Source organism: Bison bison, unplaced genomic scaffold, assembly GCF_000754665.1.
Source record: "Bison bison bison isolate TAMUID 2011002044 unplaced genomic scaffold, Bison_UMD1.0 scf7180017864456, whole genome shotgun sequence".
In the NCBI taxonomy this organism is placed as follows: Eukaryota; Metazoa; Chordata; class Mammalia; order Artiodactyla; family Bovidae; genus Bison; species Bison bison.
In genome coordinates this window covers 29,152,269-29,174,706 of record NW_011495018.1, presented here as the reverse complement: position 1 = coordinate 29,174,706, position 22,438 = coordinate 29,152,269, and positions in this window count along the sequence as shown.

The following is a 22,438-nucleotide window of genomic DNA, read 5'->3' as shown; positions in this document are numbered from 1 at the left end:
CTTTCATACTTTCATATGTGTGTACATCACAGTACGTTATGTATGTAGATTACATAAAGACATGTATATAACATGTAGATAACCATGTAGGTGCATATATGTAAATCTGTATATAAGCACTGTATATATGGATGTGCTATTATATGTGTTTTTTGCTTTTTAGTTGCTAAGTCATGTCTGACTCTTTTTGTGATCCCATAGACTGTAACCTGCTAGGCTTCTCTGTCCATGGAGTTTCCTAGGAAAGAATACTGGAGTGGATTGCCATTTTGTCCTCCAGAGGACCTTCCCAACCCAGGAATCAAACTCTCGTCTCCTGCATTGGCAGGCAGATTCTTTACCACTGAGCCACCTGCGAAGCCCCTTGTTATATGTATATAGCTGTATACATACATGTATTTGCGAATACATATTCCATTATATGCCATTCTTTCACCAAATATTTATGTGCCAACACTGTTCTTAGGGCTGGAGATACACCACAAAAAAGCACATTGTCTTTGCCCTCATGGAACTTAACATTCTATTCTAAGATGTGCATGTGAATTAATTACATACATGTATGTTTACAGGATTGCATGTGCATGTTTGTGTAGCTATGCTTATATATATATGTGTGAGGAATAGACAGGCTTAAATACTCTGGTGGGCTTGGAGATTCCCTGTTGTTTTGCTTAAACATTCAGGGCCCATTTCCTAGGACTCTCAAGTATGTAGGCAGTTGAAGGTAAAGGGAAGGAGGCTGGAGACATAGGCTGATAACCTTCTAGGATAAGTTTTGGATATTTCCTCTGAATGACTAGGTTCTTTTAAACAGGGAACAGCTATGTAAGTTCACTTAGAGTGATGGAATGTCAATGAAGATCAAGTCTCACCTCTATTCAAAGCAGAGCAACTTAGGAGGAGGGAAGATGGGTTGGGGGTGGGTGAGAATGGAGTCTGGGAGACTGGAGGTAGGAATAGGTTCTTGGAGGACAGTGGTAGGGACATTTAGAGACTGGAAGGGATCTGTTCTGGGAGGTAGTGATGGGAGCTCTGGGACTCAGTTGTAGATAATGGGGGTGGTTTGAGAACCCTTGAGGAGGGATGAGCTGGTGGACAGAGACGGGGTCTGAGGCAAGTAATGAGGTCAGGATGAAGGATGGGCTTGGGGAAGGGTACAGAAGCAGAGGCTCTGGTGGCAGGGAAAACCAGTCTTGGGGTGAATTTGGAGGCTAGCTCTGATGGAGTCATCCTTTCTCCCACCCCTTCCTTTTCTATGCGGGAGCCCCTAATATTCTTCTCTAGTCCTCTGTCCTCAAGCTGGGTCCCAGACATGCTGTAGACAGAGGAGAAGAACTCAGGCTCCAGGATTCTGCCTGCCTTAGGTAACTCCTGCATGGCTGAAAGAGGCAGAGCTCACAGCACCACTGTCCCATGAAGCTCCATCCCAGCCCTCTGGGCCATTGCCTGCCCCACTGCCATTACCAGCTTCCAGACTGGGCTCAGCCCAGGGGTTTCAAACAACTGTGACCTGGAAAGGTCACAGAACCTCCCCTCACCACACGCACATTTCCGAGACTGAACTAGGAAAGGTGCTTCCGAGTCATTCCTTCCTTCCCTCCTTTTCCTTGATGTTCTCCAGACACAGTCGAGGCCAGAAGTCTTCAGGTGCCATCCTCACTCTTGGTCTGTGGTAACACCTCACACCTCACTTCTAAGCCTCCTGTGCTGGGCTACTTTATCCTAAAGCCAGAGTTTATGTCCCTTCATTGCCTCGCCTCCCTCTCCTCAGTCCTTTCCTCCCCCAGAGTTGAGATCTTAGGTCCCCAGATTGTGACCCCAGGGACTAAGACACAGGCTAGTTCCTGGCCTGGCTTTATTTTCAGTATTTTCTCTGCCATCTGGGCAACTGAGAGCTCTCAGAACAGGGTGAACAGTTATGAAAATCAGTTTTGGTGACAAGTGCTACCCCACAATCAAGGTTCACCCTGTCTTGATGGGCAGCATCATGGGAGGCAGGATGGACTTGAGGGTACTGAAATGGGGTCATGAGAAGTGAAGGGGTCTTCCAGGATGAAGGTCAAGGGCTCTACTTCCTGCTTCCCCTCGGATCCCCCTTCCCCAACCCCAGATCATTAGGGCAGAGCTGGAGAAAGCCCCATAGGTCTTCTGGATGCAGCTGGCTCTCACAGGGGCCCAGGTTCTAACTCTGGCTTCCCTGCTTCCCATGCCCCTCCCCTGGTACCAGAAGGGGTTAAATTCTGGGGGCAGTAGTGGGGATCTCTAGTGGAAGTGGTCTCTGAAGTGTAATGATGATATCGTTTCTTAGCCTTTGGGCTAAGATCAAGTGAAGGGTAATTTTAGGTCTTTGGAACAGATCTGGGGCTCTGTGGGCAAGGACAGGCTGGCTAGGGAACTTGAGGTGTGTGGTATTGCTTTTTAAGTGCATACCTTGGGCAAGTTTGTAAGTTTCCCTTCTTCCCAGTCCTCTGCAAAATACTGATAAAGTGTCCCCTATAAGTGCTGTGATGAGATTAGAGATCTTGTAAGTAATATCTGAAACACAATAAGTATTCAACAAATGGTTGATTTTACTATCACTTTTTCTGGGTGGGGGAGTTGCATGGAGATGGGGCAAAGTACCTAGTACAGAGATCCCTGCTGCGGTGCGTGGGTAATCACAGTCCCGCGCCTGCCCATAGGAAGCCTGAGGAATTTGGCCTCAGGAGGAGGGGAAGGGCTATGACAAGGTGGGGATGGGTAGGGACTGGGCTTCAGAGAGCTTGGCAGCCTTCACCCTCACCCCTGCCCCCTCAGGGACCCCCTGTCAGAACCCAGGGCTCTAGATCTGTGCTTGGAGGGAGGGGTGCCCTGGAAACTCACTTCCATCCATCTCTTTTATCAGGGTTGCTGAAGGGCTGGAGCTCCAATGGGGCCTCTGATGGGGAACAGATACAGACCAGGCGGAAGCAGCCGGAACAGTGCTGAGTTGGAGCTAAGGACCAGGCCAGGGGGTCAGTGAAGACAGATAAAGCTCAGAGCAGCTGGGGACTCAGGAGACCCATGGGGAGGGGTAGCAGGGGCTGAGGGCAGGCTATGTCCTGTCCTGGGAGGAGGCAAGGTCCGGAAGCTTCTGATGAGGGCGCTGTCCATCAAGGACTTCAAATGGCCAGCGGAGGCCCTTAATAACTCTTTGGAAGGAGGGAAGGGACCCCCTGCCCTAGATGTGGCTGCAGGAAAGCCAGGGTGCCTGTCCAGGATGAGGGTCGGTCCCGGAAGAAACAGCCTGGGAACAGGGTCCAGGCCAGAGGCAGGGCTCCTGTGGGCTGTCTTCCCCTTAAGGCGAAGATGGGGAAAAGGTTAGTAAGCAATCCTGTGATTTTAGTTCCTGTTTTAATTAACTTTGAAGGGCTTGGGGCCTCCCTGAACACCAGGGAAAGGAGCAGAGTAGACGTTTATTTTCCTCCTTTCCCTTTTAAAGACAATTTTATTAAATCACTTTGTTTTCATTCTGGCTCAAACATGGGGCATTTAAATGGAAAAGTAATTATTTTACCTTGTTTGCTTATGGTGAGAGGAGAGTCAGGAAAGGGAGGGATGCCGATAAGAGGAAGAGGTTGGCAGCTTCGGGCTGGCACACATGTGCATGTGCACACAAATACCCTACAGACAGGCCTGCACAATCAGGCTCCCACTCACAACAGCCTCGATCACGGCACGAAGACCCTCACACTGACGCACATTGTGTACCCACAGAAAGACATGCCTTGCCCACGTACCCTCCCAAATGTAGGCACCTCAGTACTTGCAAGCTTGGAGCATCCACCCTCCTGAAGATAAATTCCTTTACCACCGCCATAGCTCCAGGCGAACGCTCTCTGTCTTACACAAACATTCCCGATACATCAGGCTCACAGCACAGGCCCCCTCACACCTCACAGGTACCCCCACATACCCCTTACAAGCATCAGGGGGTATGCACGCATGTGCACACACACACACACACACACACAACGTATCTAGACCTTTTCAAGACAGTTGAGTTGTATCATCATCAGTGCGTACAGATTGAGACACACAATTCTCCTCAAACACACAAGCCCGGGATTTCCCTGGTGGCCTAGCCCTGCCAGCCTTGTGAGGCCGAAACAAACAGAAATCAAAGGACACCTGGCAACAAAGCTGGGGGTGAGGTGGGATGCTGTCGTGGAGAAAGAGGGCCCCTAAATCGACCTACCCACTAGGCGACTCCGTGCGCCAGTTTCTCTGTGCCTGTAACATTCTTGGATGGATCTCTCCATCTCTCCTGACCTTGATTCTGCAGCCTCTGGGACAGTCCCCCCTGCCTCTCACCCATTCTCCACCCCAGGCGTGCGAAAAGGCCAACAGGTCTCTTGGGCTCAGCTGCCCTGGCCAGGACCGGGTTCTAACTCAGGATTCCCCACCTCCTGCCTCCCTCCCCCACTGTGTGGACCGGCGTCAGAGGGGTTAAAACTTGGGTAGCGCACCCCCTCTCCACTCCCACCCCTGGCTGATACTTCGAGGGCCGGGTTCGCGGGAGGGAGCCGTACCTGTACTTTGTCTTCATCTGTCACCGCTTCTGACAGTCAGATACATCTTGTGGGGGGGCGTGGAGGGTGGGGGAGCAATAATTAACCTCTCCTGCCTCATACCCAAACGCGGCTGCCTGCCTGCCTGCCTGGCCGGCTGGCCCAGCAAAGACAACTGCAGGGTCTGAAGAGTGAAGGAAGGGGGAGCGGGGAGGAGAGGGAGGGGGCGAAGGGAGAGCGCGGGAGAAGCCGGAGAAGCCCGCTGAGAGGAGGGACCCTGACGTTTTTATTGCCCTGCCAGCCTCTTTTCTGCACCCTTCTCTCCACTCTCTTCCTGGGGAACTGCGGGAAGTTGGGAGAAGTGATCAGAGGGAGGGGAGAGGGTGAAAGCCACGTGCACGCACCTCTTCCCACTGGGGAGTTCAGGACCCTCCTGAAGGCCTGGGGGCTGATTTGGGAGCACAGTGGTGTGAGGGGGAGTCCTTCATACACTAGTGTTGCACAAGGACAAGGAGGAGGAAGAGAGTGTTGGGTGGTGTAGAGGGGGCAGAGGATGCCATGCTGGTTTTTCTCATTTGTGGCAGGTGACTCATGTTTGTGTTAAGGATGAATTATTCTTCCAATCAGTGAACAGGGATCAGTCTCATAGGGGCTACCGTTGAAAAGGACTCCAGATTTGGAGTGGGGGATAGAGGATGCTTCTAAAAAGTCAAGTAAGGCTGTGGGGGGTTGGGATGGGTGTGGCTGGACTCAGAGCTTGTACAGGAAGAAGACAAATTTGGGCTGGGTCCTTGGATGGAGCAGGTGGGACTCAGGGTCAGGCAAGAATCACCTCCAGCCAAGGAGGCGAACTTGACTACAGCATTCCCACAGCCAGATTGCCAAGCACTGGGGTTTGTCCAGGGAGTAGAGAGGAGACAGGAAGGAGAGATGTTGTCACTGCTGGGTTCCTGGGGGTGGGGTGCAGAGGGAAAGGGCCCTGCTTGTCCCCTGGGCAGCCTGAAGGCCAAGAGATTCTAGTTTTCTCTATCTCTTCGAGACAGTGTTACTCAAATATGTCATCTGCAGTGTCTGAGAAACAGGACCTTTGCTCTAAGGTCCCTGACTGAGTCGTGGGCACAGTGCTGTTCACGAGTCAGGATCCCTGGTTCTCACCCTGGTTCTGCCACTAGCTAGCTGTGTGACAGAAGATAAGTCATTTAACGTCTCCGGATCTCAGCTTTCTCATTTATAAAGTGGCGGGGGTGGGGAGTTGAGGGGGGACTGACGAGAAAAACTCTATAGACATTGTCAAGACTCACGTCCCATAATCTAGTAAGATCTGAGGAACCTTAGCAGGCTCAGCTGTGCCCCCACCACGCCTCACACATGCTGTGGACCCCTCCCACCCTGGAGCAGCGCAGACACAGCCCCAGAGTGCATTTCTCTTTCTCTCTCTCACACACACAGCCTCCTTGCCCCTTGTACTGTGCATCCCTGGACTTCCAATCATCTACAAAACATGCTGCGGTTGGGAAGGCGCCCCGGGCCAGGGCACCCCAACAGAAAAGCTGACTCTATACATTTCTGTTAAAAGAAAAACGGACATGCCTCTGCAGAGAGTGGAGAGTGGAGCACTGGAGGCGGAAAGCTAGCTCCGGAAAGGACTTGCAAGTGGGGAGAGGGATTGTTGGAGAGAGAAGAGAGCCCTGGAGAGGTGAGGAGAGATAAAGAAGCAGAAGCCTCGGCTCAGCTGCAGGGGACTCACGCTGAGAGTGTGGAGTGAGACGCTGACAGCCCTGTCAGGAAATCACCTCCAAGCATCCCACACCCTGGTCTGCCAGGCTCCATCTCCCCAGGGGAGGAACCCCAGTGAGTCACGCTGCTGTCTGTCCCCTTGATTCCCCTCCCCTCCTCCCTAAACACACAGCCCTGCTCCAAAAGAGAATTCATTTCTGGCTATTATTTTCATCACCTGAAGAAACGCTGTGCATTTTGACAGCACCAGGGGAGAGGAGAGAAGCAGGAAGAAGTCAAGACTGCCTGGGTTGGGGTCACCTAGGATGGCTCTGTGTTACCCAGAGCAATGTGCTACCTAGGATGGAGCTGGTCTCCTAGGCAAGTGTGGCATTTAAGAAAGAAATGGACTTTTCTCTAATAGCATGGAGTCTGGAGCAGCAGTAGGTCACCTGGGACCCATTGCTGCTGCTCCTAAGTCACTTCAGTCGTGTCCGACTCTGTGTGACCCCATAGACGGCAGCCCACCAGGCTCCCCCATCCCTGGGATTCTCCAGGCAAGAACACTGGAGTGGGTTTCCATTGCCTTCTCTGGGGACCCATTAGGGGCCCTGGAACAAATCTAGGCTCTTGCATAGGCTCAGCCCTGGTGAAGGAGAGGCTTGGAGTTTGGAGAGAATGGTTCAAGCAGCCTTATTTGTGGAGTGGAGAGTCTATCTCAGCCTTGGTGGTCAGAAATGAGTTCCAGTCATTTGGGGAATGTTCCAGGCTTTCTTCTCTAGCCCTGGCTCCTTTCTCCCAGCTCCCCTTCTGTGGGAATAGGTCTCAAATTCCAGCCCCAACCCCCACATCCCCCACTCATCACCTTCATAACTCCTTAGTCTGTTTTTCAAGAGTTCTTTTTATTGTTCTTTACTTTTAAAATATAGTACATGGATATATGCTTATGAAAATTTCAAACAATCCAGAAATGTGTAGACAAGAAGCAAAAGCCCCTTTTTCCTCCCCACTAATTCTACTCTCTTCTCCATAAGTTGCTGGGGTTAACAATATGGTATGTATTCTTCTAGGTCTTTTACATATTCACTACACACAAACACACACAAATTAGATTTTAAAACAATTATTATATTGATTTATGTCATACTACTATTTTACTATTTGCTCATTTCACTTTAAAAATGTCAGACATATTAGGCAGGTCAGCACATAAGGATATATCTTGATCCATATAGGTATATTTCACATAGTACTCCATAATAGATTTAACCAATTCCTTAGTGCTTGGCTTTTATGCTGTTTTGAAGTTTTTGTTCTTACAAACAATGCCACAGTAAACCTCCATAAACCTATGTCATTTTGCACAAGAATGAGCATATCTGAGATTCAGATTTCTTAAAGTGGCACTGTTGGGTCAAGAGATATGTAGTGTATGAATATCTAACCCTGACTTTCTCTTTGAAGCTTGAAACCCACATTTCCAAGCAAGAGTCCACAGATGCTTGAAAGACAGGCCTGCTGAGTATTTACAGGTGAATGTCTCCCAGCACTTCAAATGCAGGAAGTCCAGTTCCAGGTTCCTGATCCCCTCCTCTTCCATCCTGCTCCCTGCCTCCCAGCCTCCTTGCTTCGGTCAGCATCACCCTACACAAGCTATTGCCCAAGCCCCACACCTTGGATCATCTTTACCAAGGTGTCTGTGTGTCCAGATTTGCCCAGAATTGTCCAGCATATGTGTACTGCCCTGGAAAAATGATTGATAGTACCTCTTTGTACTCAAAACTGTTCTGGATTGGGCAATAAATTAAATCACCACTCTATTCCTCTTTGGGCTTCTGTGGTGGCTCAGCTGGTAAAGAATCTGCCTGCAATGCGGGAGACCTGGGTTCAATCCCGGGGTTGGGAAGATCCCCTGGAGAAAGGAAAGGCTACCCACTCTAGTATTCTGGCCTGGAGAAGTCCATGGACTTTATAGTCCACGGGGTCTCAAAGAGTCAGACACAACTGAGCGACTTTCACTTTCATTCCTCTTTTATCTCTGATTCCTATTCAATCCATCACCAACTCCCACCAACTCTCCATTCTTCTTTCTGTTGCATGGCTCTGGATCCCATCATCAGGCTTGAAAAAAAACAGCTTCCCCACTCTTCATCTCTCCTCCCTTCAACTCATCCTTTCACTCCATTGACCATCATGTGTTTTTGGCCATTTCCTGTATCACAGAACTCTCTTGCTCCCCATTGCCTACAAGACTGAGTCCACTCAAGATCCATCATCACACTATAGTCCACCAGAACAGGTATCTCCCATCTCCATAGGTCAGGAATCGGTATCACCTTAGCTAGAGGAGGAACAGGAGTCAGGCACTGGAAAAACTGTTCCATACCCCACAAAATGATGAAGAGAAAGACTCCTTGTGGTCGGGATGAAGCCTAGAAGGTGACTTGGTGTCTCTCTGAATTCAGATCTAGGGTTGTCCAAAGAGGGAAGCCCTCTTGGGCATTCTGTCTCTTCCTGCTCACCTGCTTTGTTCCCTTGTGCCTCAAAAACTCCAGCCAGTTTCTCCTCCATCTCTTGTTCCAGGCCTGGAGTCTTCAGGGACATCTTTTCATGTTTGGCTCTCATCCAGCTGCCACCTGCTTACTGCACTCCATGCCACCTCTGAGCAGTGTCATATGTGATCAGAGATCATGGGAACTTGCAGTCCTTGAGTGAGAGTGAGGGTGGTGATGTATATATGTAGTGTTGTTAATACACCCTCAAGCCACTTTAAACCCCACCCTGGAAGAGGACTCTCAAGAACCTTCAGGGCACGCCCGGTTGGAACTCCCTATTCCTCCCCCACCATGTTAACTCCCTCCCACCTGAGCCTTTGGGATAAACCTCTGGACTGCTTAACCAAACTTCAGGGCACCTGCAGCCTCCCCACTCCCTTTCCTGGCATCCCTCCCCTCACTCAGATGTTGCCAAATGGATGGCGAGCTTGGATGGGTCCTGGTGGCCGAACTCCAAGCAGAGGGGGAGGCATCCTGGGCCCCTGCCAGCATTCCATCCGCAGTAATTTGGCAGGAAAGCACCAGCTGCATATATCTGCACATCTGTTTATGCCTCTGGCTTGTTATTTATTCTCTGCCTTTCATGGGGAGCGGAGCCAGAGCACACCTCAACTCTTCCCAAGTTAGATTAACCAAGAAAGAAGTCTGGGACACTCAGTCATGACAATTGCTGATGTTCATTGAAGGGTATGCTTTCTCTGGCAGCTGCTGCCACTTTTCGTAGAGACACAGAGGAGAGGAGCAGAGAGGAAGGGAGGGGGAGGGAAAGGGTGGAAGGAGAAGAGAGGGGAAAGCTATGGAGTTAGAACCTTAGTCATGCTGGAATACTTAAATCAGGTGGGCTGATCCCTGACTGCACTGGGGAGAGGGAGAGTTGGCCATTCTTTCAAACACAATCTCTGCTCTTCCTTCCTGCTAGACACCAGACTTCAGCATGTGTGTGTATGTGTTCTTGGATGGTGTGGCTGAGAGTCAGTCATGGGGATAAGGTCTTTAATAGAGGCTAGGTAGGATGGTCTTCTTTGAGGTACTTAAATAACTCTTCTTGAGGGATTTCTAGGGCACAGACCTGATGGTGGAGAACCACAAGCCAGGCTCTGTCCCTGGGATTAATAAGGAGAAGGAGTGAGAAGAGGAGGCGGAGGGGGAAGAGAAGGACGAATAAGAGAAAGGGGAGGAGAAGGAGAAGGAAAGAGAATGTTAAAGAATGGAGAAACAGGATTGGCAGGGAAGAAAGAAGTGAGTGGAGGGACCTGGAACTTTGGAGATCCTTGAAATGGCTGGGGTGCTATCCTTGGTCCTGACCAATAAAGGACCCAAGAATTGCCCAGAGTCTCTGTCCTGGATGGAGCTCCAAACTCCCTACACTTTCTTTTGAAGGCAACTGGATAATTCTGGAGTAAGGACAAAGAGCTTGTGGTGGTAAGAACTGAATCCATAGGTCTGACTTCTCCCCCTCTAACCCCTTCTCCCTCTCCTGCCTTTACCCAAAACAACTCCCTGTGCAGTCAGTGCTCCTTGCAGGGGACAGATAGATGTGGGCTCAGAGAATTCTGGGCAGGGTTCATGGGTAAGGGTGCAGGCACCTGAACCCATGGCATAAGTGGGGGAAAGTGCGTGTGCTCTGGGGGAAGGGAGTGCTGGTTTGGTCAGATTAAAAGCAACTAGACCTTGCCAATGCTCTAGACAAACACTTTGCTTTTACTTTCTTTCCTGCTCCTTTGCAGAACTCAGACACCAACATCTTTCCCAACCCCCTCTCAAAAATTATATGTAACGAGCTGTTCATAATCAGGCCTTGCACAGATGGGGGTTTAATCAGTTAGAGTCTAAGCACACGGGCATTACAACCTAATCCAATTCCCATCAGTTCATTAGGGGAAATATACATCACCCAGAGATTATAGTGGGGCCAAAGCTGTGAAAGGATTCTAAAGAGCTGTCAGTGGAGCAGTAACCGAACCAGTCGAGACAGGAGGCCAGGTTGTGTGGAGGGTGCCTGTCAGTCCTTGACTGTATTCTGAGACCCCTGGTCCTTACCAGACTATGTCATAGTTGTTTTTTTAAGAATCACTGTTTATTAACCTTGGGGCCAGACTCTGGAGGGGAAAATAGAAGAGAAATGTCAACTGCCTTTGGGAGTCCCTATTTAGAGGGGAGATACATGGTCCCCTGTGTCTAGGGAACCTCCAGTCTGATGGGAGGGACATGGCTCCCACCCCTGTGGACTGCTTTCTGAGCTCTCTGAAGAGTGCTAACTTGTAAGTGATCAGGCATTTTTGTCCTAAAATCTCTAGCAAGAGGCAAGAAATTGCCACCTCATGAAGGCACAGGTAGGAACACAACTTCTACCAGTTCTGCAACAAATGAGAAACAGAAGTTGGGAATACAAGGCAGGGTACAGACTCCAGACCAAGGGACACCGTTACTTTTCTTCTGTCATGGGGGGCTGGGCAGAGTGAAACAAGGGAGAAGGGGTAAGGGCCTTCTCCAAGGTTGACTTCTGCCAAGTAGATAAGGCCCTCACTGATATTAAGGGATCTTCACCTCCTGTATTGAGAATCTTGAGCATTTCCCTGTAGTTCCTGCCCACATCCTCATGTGAAGTTTGGAAAACATGTTTGTTTACCACCTCTGGCTTTCCTGATGCCACCCTCTGCCTACCATTTTTCCTCTCATCCTCCCTGGTGGTGGTGGAGGAGGTCTGTCTTAGGTGCTTCACACTCATCCCAGGGTGTTTCTGACCCAAGGGCAAGGCATTTACAGGGCTAGACTTTGGTCTCAAAGCCTGTAGCACTTCCTACCGCCTTTAGTCCTAGATACGGTCCTGTGGGCTGACGAGAGCTGGTCCTCTGCAAAGTCCATTTCCTCTGCCCGGGTCCTCTGCCTTCCTGCTCACCTGGCCCAGAACAGAAGTATAGGAGAGGGAGAACGTGGGCCATGAGGCCAGCCCTCCTCTAGGGACAAGGAAGAGCTTCTTTGAGGAAGTACACTGAAGCTGAGACCTGAGGGAAGAGGGAGGTACCCAAGTGAGGAGAGGTAAGGATTCTCACCCTCGTTGGTCCCTTCTGCTCCCTCCACCTCTTATTTCCCAGGCTCCTGGGGCCCATTCTTGGCTCACCACCCTTCAGTCCAGTCTCCAAAAGTCATCCTCCCTTACTCACACTCCATCCAGCATCCAGCCTTTGGAGGTGAACTCTCAACTCTGGGACCACCAGGACACTATCCTCCAGGGATTCAGTTGAAAGATTTCAGACCTGGAGGAGGAGGGCTCAGAGGCAGTGGAGTCTAGATGTTTCTCAAAAAGAACGACCAGAGCCTCAAAAACACATAGGTGCTACCACTCTCAGACTCATGTGCTTAGGAAGGAACCAGACAGCATCAAGAATCTGGGACAAACGGCCTGGAGCTGAGGTAGAGAATAAGATTCAGATAAGACACGAAAACTCAGCTTAGCCACAGTGATACCTGTGAGTTATGAAGTGGGGGATACATGAATACCTTCTCACTTGCACACAGGTATACGCTAACTGAGACTTAGGACCTCGGGCCAGGTCCATGGGGGTCCAGCTTCAAACTTTGTTTTCCCATTTAACAGCTATCCCATCTTTAGTCAGCCACTGTTTTGTGTCTGATTCCAGTTTCCCAACCTCTGAAAAGGGGTGTATCACTCAGGTTGAGGATGGATTGTCTGGTGTGATTATAGGGGTTGACATCCTGGGTTCTTATTGCTCTGACTCTTTTCTAAGGAGTGGGCCTGAGAGGGGCAAGCCCAAAATCTGTAGTTCAGACAATCAGGAAGGAAAGATCAGGAACAAGTTGGACGCCCCTCTCCCCAGCTCCGCCCCAAGCACTGACAAGTCTGTTGTCCCCAGACAGTAGGGAAGGGAAGATATAGTGATTGTACAGAGAGCAGGTGTCAGCCCAGCTGCTGTTTGCAGTCTCCTCCATTAAGAATAGCTCAGTCCCCTCTAAGGGCTCACCTGATTAGGTCAGGCCCACAAAGGATCTCTCTAATTTAAAGGCAACTGCTTAGGGACTTTAATTACATCTTCACAATCCCTTTTCAGCAGGACCTAGATTACTCTTTGGTTGAATAACTGGGGGAAGGTGTGTGTTTGCTACCAAATAACAGCAGCCTTCTCTTCCATTCTCAAAGCCTAGTTAACACATCAGAAATCCATCACATGGTGAAAATGATTTTTATGAAGATTAACTTTTAGATACTCTTTGGGAAAGTCCCCAACATCTAGGAATCTCAGTATAGGTTAGTCAAACCCACCTAACAAGAATTTATACACCGAGGAGCTGAGGCTCCTCTTCTTAAGCAAAGGGAAGCTAAAGAGGTTCTGTCCTTAGTTGTTCTTGGTCAGAAGGAAGGACAGCTCTTTAAGGTCCTGGGATTTGTGGATGTGGTGCAGGGTGGAAAGATGTCAAGATCAACAAGCACTCTAGGGATGCCCTTCCCTGGCTGTTTGGGCCACCAGAGCCAGAGTCACGGCAGCAGGTGATGGGAACGTTCTCAGTGACCAGTGGGGCTTCAGCAGGTAATTACCCAGCAGAAGCGAGGAACTGACAGGGTAATTATTAGCTTCTAATTGCAGGGCAAACCCAGGCCGAAATCCTCCTCTCCAAAGCAGAGGGCATTACTATTTGCATAGCAATTAATTACTTTGGGAGCTACGGAATTTAATTACCCACTAGTCCATGGGAGCCAATAATTAAATTACTCTCAGAAACAGGGTATTTATTTCCCAGTTAGGCTGAGCAGGTAGCTTCTACCTTGGGGAGTAAGCCTGGGTGGTGACCCCTGAACCAATGGCTGGCCCTCGGCCTGAGCAGACGTGAGTGGCAAGCTCAGTGTCCCAAGGAGGGAGTGTCCATGCTGCGAGGCAGACAGATACCTGACACTCACAGAAGCAAGCCCTTGCTGGACACTCAGACACATGGCATGCTCGGACCCAGGGCTGGTGGTTAGACGTGGGGTAGCCCATGGAGCTAGGCACACTTGCCCACATAGAATCACAAACACAGTAAAGAGCAGTGCCAAGGGACCATACAGGACTTTTGGAGCTCACTTTGCCATAACTGTTCAGCCTAACTTGTGTCAAAATATGGGGTTCCCAGGGTGGCTTAGGGGTAAAAACCCCCCCTGCCAATGTAGGACCTGCAGGAGATTCAAGTTCGATCCCTGAGTTGGGAAGATCCCCTGAAAGAAGAGATGCAACCCACTCCAGTGTCCTTACCTGGAAAATCCCATGGACAGAGGAGCCTGGCAGGCTACAATCCATGGGGTCATGAAGAGTCAGACATGACTGAGTGGCTGAGCAGGCACACAAGTGTCAAAATATTTTTTAGTACCATGTATTTTGGTCAACAGAATATTTGGGTTCCAAGTCCATCCTGGAGTCTCTTTTCATCCCTGGTTCTTCCCATGGATAGGGTCGGGTTGGTAGAGGCTCAGGACGGAGTGGGGCTTAGGAAGGGGCTGTGGAGTGGCTGTTTTGAACACTGTTTGATAATAACTAGTGCAAGTTTAATGTTCCTGCGTCAAAATGGCCATGTTGAAGTGTCATATACTTCAACATGAAGAGATCCTTCAGTAGAAAGGGGCCCCTTGGAGCAGAGCTGTGCCACAGCCAGCCTTCTCCCTCTTCAGAGGAAGCAAGGCAGGGGCTGGGGCATGGAGGTAAGAAGTTGCTGAGAGTAGGAAGCCATCTGGGAAACCGAGTGGCTGGGTGGTGTTGGCCTCCCAGCCCCCACTGCTCTCCCTTGAGTCCTCCCCCCACCACTCTTACTGCTCCCCACTGGCTGCCTGGGAGGTCAGCAACTGCCAGGTAGTTGAGGCAGTGTGGCTTTCTCCTCCACTCTGTCTTCAGTGTGTGAGTGGTATCTGGCTCCAGAACTGAGGATTCTAGAGTTAGGGAAGCATGCAGCCCAGGGTTGGTGGGCCAGTCCTTGGGGCTGGCGAACCAGGGGTCTTTGGACATGTCCCACTCTGAGGGACGATGGAAGGAATAGCGCTCACTTTCCTTGCTCTTCCCTCCCTTCATCTTGGGCAGATCAGGCGGATCCTGGTTATTCTGTTCTCTTGGCTTCCTCCCTCCCTTTCCTCCAGGTGACATTAAGGAGCCCTGATGTGTGCAGATCTGGAGTCAGGCCACCTCCCTGCCCTGTTGCCTTTGGAGTTCCCAGCTGATAAGAGCTGCCAGCTCCCCAGCCCTTGGAATTCTCTCCCAAAGCCTAGAGTTGAGCCCCTGCCCTCACCCCGTCAGGCTCACCTTAAGCCTCCCTAGGTGGGACCCCATAGGCTCTTCTAATGAAGTTCTCTCTGACTGTTCGGGGCACCCACCACCCGAGGAAGGAGCGGCCGGCCCTCAGCCCAGGCTGCTGACAGCAGCAATCCATCTCCATCACAGTAATGGCGTCCCCATTAATCGGCCATAAACTAATAAAGCAAGCACTTTCCACCCCTCATGCCCCCCCCCAACTTCATTAAGTCTTTAGTACATTAATATGTCTTACTTAGTGTCAGCTAAGCCTCTTTCTCCATTTGGGGTGGAGCATGGGGGGGTGGGCGCATTGCCCAGTGGGTGGGTGAACATGACCCCTCCCCTGGCCTGAGTAGAGGGGCTGCTGACTCAGGGCCACCCACTCCCGTCTCCCTCCTCCACCACTGTCCCCTCGAGGGGCCTGAGAGGCGGAGAGGGAAGCAGAGGCAGGAGAACAGGAAACAGTGGAGAAGTGGAAGAAAGAGGAGAAGGGGAGGCTGGAAGGAAGGAGGAGATGGGGTGGGGGAGGAGCTGTACACCTCCAAATTAAATTTGTGATTCAGGCATCAGATGGGCCGACAGCCAGAGATTAATTCAACTGATCGAGTTATAAAGAGCGAGAGGCCTGAGTAATCAATCTTGCAGCTGTCAGGCCGACAGGCAGGAGTATTAACCTGGCTAGACGGCACATACTGAGGACTTTTTCATTTCATTCACCCAACCACATCCCTGACCACCTCTGGCCCATCTCTCCAAATAATAATAATTGTGACTGTTAACGATGACAGAGACAGGTTGAGAGGACTGCCTGGCCCTTCTCTCCCAGACTTCCCACCCCTCGTTCGGTTTGACCACTCCTAGAAAGCAGAGCAAGTAACAGCTCTTGGCCCTCTTTAAGAGGTGGCGAAATAGAGGCAGGGACTGCAATGAGAGCTTCAGACAGGCCAGCGGTGGGGCTGGGATCATGGAGATCATCGTCCTAGATCCCTTCTGCTTCCTGGAAAAGAGTTGCTCCCCAACCAGCTGGCTCAGCCCCTGGCACTTCCGGCTCTGGTCAAGGAAGCTGTGATCCGGAAGGTCATACTGAGTTGTCCTCTGGCCTCTTCCGGCCCTGGCCACAAATCCGAGTCCTGGAGGGGGTGTTGTGTGGGGGCCCCAGCTCTGGCTCAAGCCCCTGGGCTGGGTAGCTGCTCTTCCTGGCAAGCCACCTCCTCTCCTGCTCACTCTCCTCCTCGCCTGACAGTGTCAGTCCACACCTGGGGGTGGGGTTGGGGGTCTCCCTGCAGAGACTTGTGGAAACACCCTCCCTTGGGCAGAGAAGGGGTGGGGGTGGGGGTGCTACCTTGACGTTGACACTCAGCTAATTTTGTCCTTCACCTTTATATCTCTTTCTTCCTCCTTGCTTCAGGGAAAGGAAGGAACATTGTGTGTGTGTGTGTGTGTGTGTGTGTGTGTGAGAGCACGTGAGCATGCATAAGATGTGATGGGGGGGCACCTTTAGGGCTTACTGGAAGTGAGCCAGGACGAAGTCAGCCCTCTGAAGTTGTCATGCCAGGGTGGGCTCTAGGAAGCAGAGACCTTGGAGGGCCGAGGTGAGGAGACACAAGCTCACTCCTCCTTTTTCAGTGAGGTGCGGACAAGGGGGGAGGGTGGGGGGGTGGTGGCGTGGTCCCTGTAATGCTCTAACAGCACCAGTTATTATTATCGTTACCACTCTAGGTACCACCTCATCCCTGACAGCAACACAGCTCTCATTCATTGCATTTGAAGTATCCAAGCATTTTATATGTTACAACTTTAATGCTTATGAAAAAAGCACTGTGAAGTAGGTTCTATTTTCAGCTCCATTTTACAGATGAAAAATTGAGGTTCAGAGAAGTTAGGAGACTTGCTGAAGCTCACACAGGCAAAAAACTATAAAGCCATTTCCTGCACCCTACCCAGAGCCTCAATACAAGCTGATGTTCCCCCAAGGCCCCCAGACTTCACATGGACTCCACCAAGGTTCCCTAGAGCCCCTATCAGCTGGTTCTAGATGTTTCCAGCTGAGGCTCCCTGGGAAGCAGATCCCTCTGGGTATGAGGAGGGCGGGGAGGGTGGTGCTGTTTGTTCAGAGGGTAGAGATGGGGGCTTGGTGTCAAAGAACACTCATCCCTGGCCAAAGGAAGAATAGGAGCCCCACCCAGGGCTCTGCCCTGCAATAACCCCAGGGAGGAGGATTTGCCCCCCTCCCCAGTTCCCAGAGTCTTTTGGGAGAGGAGAAGGCTTACTTGCCTGCATCACCCGCCCTCTCCAGGGATGAACCAGTTGGAGGGGTGCCATGCTGAGCGTGTGGTGGTAGCTGGGGGTTGTAGATGCTGACTTGGTTGAGAGAGAGAGAGAAAGCTCTCCCTCTCACCTCCTGACCCCATTTGGGGCTGGACCTGAGGGGGGCTGGGGAAGGGGGCCTGGCTGAGGCATTGGGAGTTGGAGGCTGGAGCCAGGCCAGCCCCTCTCCCAGGCTCCCTGGGACCCATTTCAAGTGGCTGCTTCCAGGCTGGGCCAGCCAGGGGGAGGGGGGAAGGGAACAGGGAGCCTGTTTCCAAGCAAAGGTTCAAGGGTCTCCCTTCCTGAGCCCCCGCCCCCTTGCTCAGGGCAGCCATTGATTCCACCCTGTCAGTCTTGGCAGTGTTTACTCCCTACCCGTTTTCCGGGGCCAAGGCCAGTGGAGGGACCTAAGGCCACAGAACTTTCTGTGCCACCCCCACCGCATCTTGAGGCCATTCTTGTGCTTGGGGTGGGGGTGGATGGAGACCCCTGCCATAGACCCTCAGGACCAGAATCCCCAAGTCTTAAGGTTTTGATCACTGGCATGGCTGAGGACTTACCTGCTGCTTTCATGTACTCTTTACTCCCCACCCCCATCAGTCTTTGCCTTCACGCCAGACCCTGAATCTGCACCCTGGGATCTAGTAATTCAGGGGCCTCTTTTTTTTTAATTAATTTATTTATTTATAACTGCAATGGGTCTTCCTTGTTGTGCACGGGCTTTCTCTAGTTGGGGCCAGCAGGGACTGCTCTCTCGCTGCGGTGCAAGGGCTTTTCATTGTGCTGGCTTCTCCTGTTGCCGAGCACGGGCTCTAGAGGGTACAGGCTTCAGTGGTTGCAGCTCAGGGGCTCTAGAGCACAGGCTCAGTCGTTGCGGCACACAGACTTAGTTTCCCTGAGGTGTGAGGAATATTCCTGGGCCAAGGAATCAAACTCATGTCCCCTGCATTGCCAGGTGGATTCTCAACCACTGGGCCACCAGGGAAATCCAATTCAGGGGCCTTTTGTGTCAGAATGGGGATGTTCTCTGATTTCTAATTCTCTCACCCTATCTGGGTGAATGCAGGATCAGATCACCAAGGGCTGTCTTGCTGTGATTACCACAATGGTCCTTTGAACATTCTCTGTGCCATAGTTTTCCGCCGGAGGGTAACAGAATTATCTCCATGATCTCTGCTCCTTCTGCCTTAGGCTGGGGAAAGGTGGGGTGCTGGGCAAGGAAAGGAGAGATCTTTTAAGGCAAATCATGTAGAAGATCTGTTTCAAAAAACTGGTTGTGTTTCTGGGCCTCCATTTCCTCATCTGTAAAATGGGAGAAATAATGCCTACTTCCTTGGTTTGGGGTGATGCTCAAGAGAGATGGCAGAGAGGGCCTCAGACTGTGTCTAGCACGTTGTAGGTTCTGAATAAACATTTGAAACCATCAGCCAAAGCAGGGGAAGGGCCGGGGGTGTGGCGAAGGTGTGGCTTCGTTGGGGAGATGTCTTCCCTGATTCCTGGCTCTCCCATCCCTCACTCTGGACAAGCTTGGGCAGAGGCCCTCTACTTGGACATCCCGCTCTGAGGAGCTCTTGGACAGGCTGGAAGAATGTCTGCGTCCTGGACAGGGCTGTGTTTGAGGGCTGTGTGTGTTTCCACATCCCTGCTTTGAGAAAGGAGTTGTTTGGACATCAGCCAGGCTGGGTGTATATGTGAGTGTATGTGTGCATGGGTGTGTGTAGACTCAATGGCTGGCATCAAAATACTTGCTGATTAATCTCTGTCTTCCCACACCCAGCCCTAGTCCCTGGGAAACTCTGGGCCTGAGCTGGTGTCCAATGGGCCTGAGGGGGCAGAATCAGGCCCAGGAAGATGGATTTCCCTGTCCCCTCGACCCCCACTCCTGAGGGGTGGGGGGATGGTTGCTTCATTATGTTTAATGGGATTATTGGGGGGGACAGTAGTCATGGGGCATTAGCTGCTAATTGGGTCCGTAATAAAGTTAATAAAGCTCTTATGGTCTTTGCCATTAAGTGTAATTACTGGGGTGCTCTATGGGGGGTGTTGTTGGCGGGGAAAGAGTACTGAGCTCTCCCTGGTAGAAGGAGCCAGGACAGGAGCAGGTGATAGGGAAGCTGGCAGCCATGCAGAGGCAGGGAGCTGCACCCACTTCTGGAACCCATGCCCAGCTGGGCTCACCAGCAGGTCCTCAGGGGGCTGGAGGGAGTGAGGTAGACAGGAGGGAAAGAGGGTTCACGATGTGCAGAAGGCAAGAGTCCAGGGGATGTTATTAACCCAGGCTCAGTGTGCACACACCCTTGAAGAGGCTCAGAACATGGACGAAACCTCCCCTCTGGGGAGTGATGGCATGGACAAGCTATGAGCTTCGGGGCCTGATTGTGCTGGCGTCTGCTGTGTGACCTCGGGGGAGCTGCGTAATCTCTCTCGGCCTCAGCTGTCCCTTTGTAACATGAGAATTGCAATGTCATGGTCACGAAGGTTCTGAAAGCTGATATGGGAGGAAACTGAAAGAGTGACTGTGGTGCTGTTTTTATTTGTACGAGCTTTTATCTTATTTTGTAATTATACAAGAAATGCTTGAAGTCTTGTTGTGTTGATACATACAGAGCTATACAGAGGGAACCTCCTCTTCTCATTTTCTTCCTGTCATCAACTGGTGTTTGTCTTGGGGGATAGGGTCTTCGGGGATACATTTATGTAATATATATATGACACGGAGAAACAGTCTTGTTTTCTTGGTTTCTTTTCCTTTTTACATAACTGGAATGACATTTTTGTATTGTTTTGCCAGTTTGCTTTTTCCCCTAACATTTGTCCTTGTAGTGTTTCTCTGCCAGTACTTGTAGGTCTGCTTCATTTTTGTATGGTCCCTCAATGATTATAATTTGGATATACCATCATTTCTTTAAACAATTGCCTGTTTTTTAAATTATTTGTTTTTATTTGTTCTGGCTGGGTCAGGTCTTAGTTGTAGCATGCAGGATCTTTGATTTCCACTGTGGCAGGTGGGATCTGGTTCCCTGGCCAGAGATTGAACCCAGGCCCCCTGCACTGGGAGCACAGAGTCTTAGCTGCTGGACCACGAGAGAAGTCCCCCTAAAAGATATTTTCAAAGCATTCATGTGAATGCTTATTTTTGTTTTCCCCTTATTCCCTGTCTCCCGCCAATGATGGCATCTTCTATATTGTTCTACACCTTGCTATCTGTTTACCTTGAAGATTATTCTCAATGGGAACATGCAGATTATTCTCTTGAATGGCTGCATACTATTCCCCTTATGGCCATGGCTTCATTATTATAGCTTGTCCTTTAGGTGGACACTGAGAATGTCCCTGGTCTTTAGCTCTTACAATGCCTCTGAGTACAAGTGAGAACATAGGCAAATTCCTAGAAGTAGAATTGGTGGGTCAAATGAGATTTCCAGTGAAAGTTTTTTACAGATGTTGCCAGATTGCACATTGAGATTGTACATCTAGTCTCACTCCCAAATAGGTGTAGGCGCTGCCTCCCAGGCCTTAGCTGAGGCCACATCCGTTGTATTCAGGCACACTTGTGGACACGGGTTCTGCTGGCAGCTGCTGGATCAGGGAGTCAGAGGAGAGTGCAGCTTCCCCCAGGAGAGATGGGCAGGAGAGGAAAGGCCTAAGTCCTCTCTTTGCTCCCAAGAAAGTCATGGGGTAAACACAGTTGTCAGAGGGGAGGAAGAGTTACAGTCAGGGTCAGGGGTTAATGCGGATGGAGCTACCCGACACGCTGCACAGAGCAAACAAAACAAGTTAGGGTGAGCGAGGGGCTGGCCCTGGCAGTGGGCGCCAGCCAGCCTGGACTTGGCTCTTCCCTGGGCAGCTGCTGTCATGGGCATGGGTTCTGGGCAGCTAAGGACCTGATGGCCAGCTGCTGGGCTCTGAGACCACGAAGCAGTCCTCACCTTCCATAGGGCCTCTCAGCCCAGAGCTGGCAGGGTGGGCCTGCTGCGCAGTCCTACTGGACTTCAGGGTCCCTCCATGGGGTAATCCCCCTGGAGCCCCGTCTGGGAGGCTTTGTATTAAAGGTGAGCCAGGCGGCGGGCCCTGGAGCCAAGCACAGCTTTTAGAGCATTCCTGGGCATTAGGCTCCCTGTCCCAGCCCAGCCTTGCACTCACCCCACTGAGCCCCAGGGCCTTCTCTGCCTCAGCCACTCCTGGTCTAATTACAGGTGTCCATGTCGGGGTCAGCAGTGGGGTTAATTTGGAGCTTGTCCTGGGGCGTCCAGGGCTCATTAATGGAGTCCCAAGGAGTCCGGGGGATGAGCCAGGCAAACAGGGGATTAGGGGCCAAGGAAGACTGTTGTTGGGGAACGATAGGTTGGTTAAACAGGGCTGTGAGTGGGGCCCCAGGTGGGGATCAGCGTCAAGTATATGTGTGTGTGTTCACCACACAGATGCTCAGGGACACAGCAGGTGCTCAGATGTACAGACATACGCCACCTTGGAGCCAGATACTCACCAGACACAGATTTCATACTCACACAGGCTAACACACAGAGGCTCACGCTGTTGTGACTCAGAAGTGCTTCCCTGGAAGCTGCGGGCTCTGCAAGGATGGGGACTTGGGGGAGATGAACCAGAGACTCTCTCTCCAGCCAGAAACCCTGGTCTGCCCCTGCCAGCCTCCCCTGATGCCCGTCCACCTTGACCAGGGCAATGATGTTCCTTTTCCCTTTTCTTTGAGCAACTCCTCCTGTCCCAGGGCTGAGATTTGGAAGCATTGACCTGTGGATAGAATGACTTACAGCAGGCTCCCAGCCAGGCTGGGAGAGAGAGGGGAGTTCTTATGCCACAGCCCCTAGTCCTCCAGAAGGTCTCTGTGCCCAGCCGTCAGCTCAGCTCCCTGAAGAACCCCCACCCCCACCCTGGGCCTCCTGACAAGCCCTTGGGTTCTGAGGGGAGGCATGTCCACAAGCACAGAGGTCACGGAAGAGGAGGAGGAGGAAAGGGAGGAAGGAGCTGATAGGAGCCAGGGCTGGGAGGAGCAGGGCAGGGCGAAATCACTTAACCCCGAAGCCGCCACTGGTCC